General features: G+C 33.8%; 1 non-coding gene across 1 annotated transcript; it reads right to left on the bottom strand.

Moving 5' to 3' along the window:
• Nucleotides 1-622: 622 nt before the first annotated feature.
• Nucleotides 623-729, bottom strand: LOC139895151 (small nucleolar RNA R71). The gene has a single exon (XR_011775616.1). It is a non-coding gene; the product is annotated as a small nucleolar RNA R71 (small nucleolar RNA).
• Between the last annotated feature and the right edge of the window lie 1,364 nt (nt 730-2,093).

Below are 2,093 nucleotides of genomic sequence, written 5' to 3'. Positions count from 1 at the left end.
TCGATCAAGACATCTAGCCAATATTGTTGCCGTTGATTTTTCTTTAGAATCATCATCTAGTCGAACAAGTACTCCAATTCAAATTTCCTATGATCCATTTTTTGAACACGACTTCACAATTAAGAACCCGGAGGATATTCAAGGACAATTCCAAGATCCAGAACCACTAATCATTCCTCCTAAACCACAAACCGTTAAATCAGAATCCTTCAGTGATTCGTATTCAACAAATTCAATTATGGAAGTAACTGAACCTCTAAGTATGGAAGACCGAATGAGAGCCACACGCACGGGCCAAGGTAACACCATTATTAAGCCAGACATTAATGCGCCAGATTATGAAATCAAGGGACAAATCTTACACATGGTAACTAATCAATGCATATATAGTGGTACGCCAAAAGAAGATCCAAACGAACATCTTCAAACCTTTAATAGGATTTATACTCTATTCAAAATCAGAGAAGTTGAGGATGAATAGATCTATCTCATGTTGTTTCCCTGGACTTTAAAGGGAGAAGCCAAAGATTGGTTAGAATCGTTACCTGAAGGAGCGATTGACACATGGGATGTTTTAGTTGAGAAATTTCTTAAAAGATTCTTTCCGGCATCTAAAGCTGTGAGACTTCAAGGAGAAATTGTTACGTTCACGCAGAAGCCAAATGAAACTTTATATGAAGCGTGGATAAGATTTGGAAAATTGTTGAGAGGATGTCCTCAACATGGTCTAGATACTTATCAAATAGTACAAATATTCTACCAAGGTGTCGACGTTGCTACACGAAAAGACATCGACACAGCAGCTGGTGGTTCCATTATGAAGAAAATCTCAACCAAAGCTCACAAAATTATTGACAACACAGCCTCCCACTCACATGAGTGGCACCAGGAAAGATATTTTTCGTTCATCTAAAGTGGCTAGAGTCGATTTTAGCCATGACTTTGATTCCATTTCCACCAAAATAGATGCTTTCGAGAGACGAATGGAAAAGATGACTAAAAATATTCACGCAATACGAATCAGTTGTGAGCAGTCTTCGTTAGTAACCTACAACTAGTTGTCCACAGTTAGATGTACAGAAATAAAGTAATATATATTATCTCGAATCAATCCACGACCTCGTGTATACAAGTCTCAGGCTAGATCATAACTCAAAGTATATATAATATTTTCCAATCAACCTCAACCCTGTATAGCTAACTCCAACATTACTGCATATAGAGTGTCTATGGTTGTTCCGAAATATATATATATATAGAAGGGTCGATATGATATGTCAAAACATTGTAATCGTGTCTATGGTATCCCAAAATTACATAATATATGTTAGAATACATGTATAATACAATATAAGTTAGTTAAGTTATGATTTGTATAAATTTGTTACAAATTTCACGTAGCTACAACAAGAAAAATTATCCAATCTTGTTTTACCCATAACTTCTTCGTTTTAAATCCGTATTGAGTGATTCAAGTTGTTATGGTTTCATATTGAACTTAAGTTTATGAATCTAAACAGAAAAAGTATAATTTTATAGTTGTAAATACATGTTACAAGTCTTTTTTGTAAAGGTATTCATTTCAGTCGAAAGAACGACGTCTAGATGACCATTTTGGAAAAACATACTTCCACTTTGAGTTTAACCATGATTTTTGGATATAGTTTCATGTTCATAAGAAAAATCATCTTCCCAGAAGAATAGCTTTTAAATCAAAGTTTGTCATAGTTTTTAATTATCCAAACCAAAACAGCCACCGGTTTTACTACGACGGCGTATATCCGGTTTTACGGTGTTCTTCGTGTTTCCAAGTTTTAAATCATTAAGTTAGCATATCATATAGATATAGAACATGTGTCTAGTTGATTTTAAAAGTCAAGTTAGAAGGATTAACTTTTGTTTGCGAACAAGTTTAAAATATACTAAACTATGTTCTAGTGATTACAAGTTTAAATCTTCGAATAAGATAGTTATATATATATATATGAATCGAATGATGTTATGAACATCATTACTACCTCAAGTTTAGTAGGTAAACCTACTAGAAGTGACAAGAAATTATCTAGCTTTAAAGGATCTTGGATGGCTTGAAA

The sequence above is a fragment of the Rutidosis leptorrhynchoides genome, chromosome 2 (genome assembly GCF_046630445.1).
Source record: "Rutidosis leptorrhynchoides isolate AG116_Rl617_1_P2 chromosome 2, CSIRO_AGI_Rlap_v1, whole genome shotgun sequence".
Lineage (NCBI taxonomy): Eukaryota > Viridiplantae > Streptophyta > Magnoliopsida > Asterales > Asteraceae > Rutidosis > Rutidosis leptorrhynchoides.
This window is presented reverse-complemented; position numbering and strand designations above follow the sequence as displayed.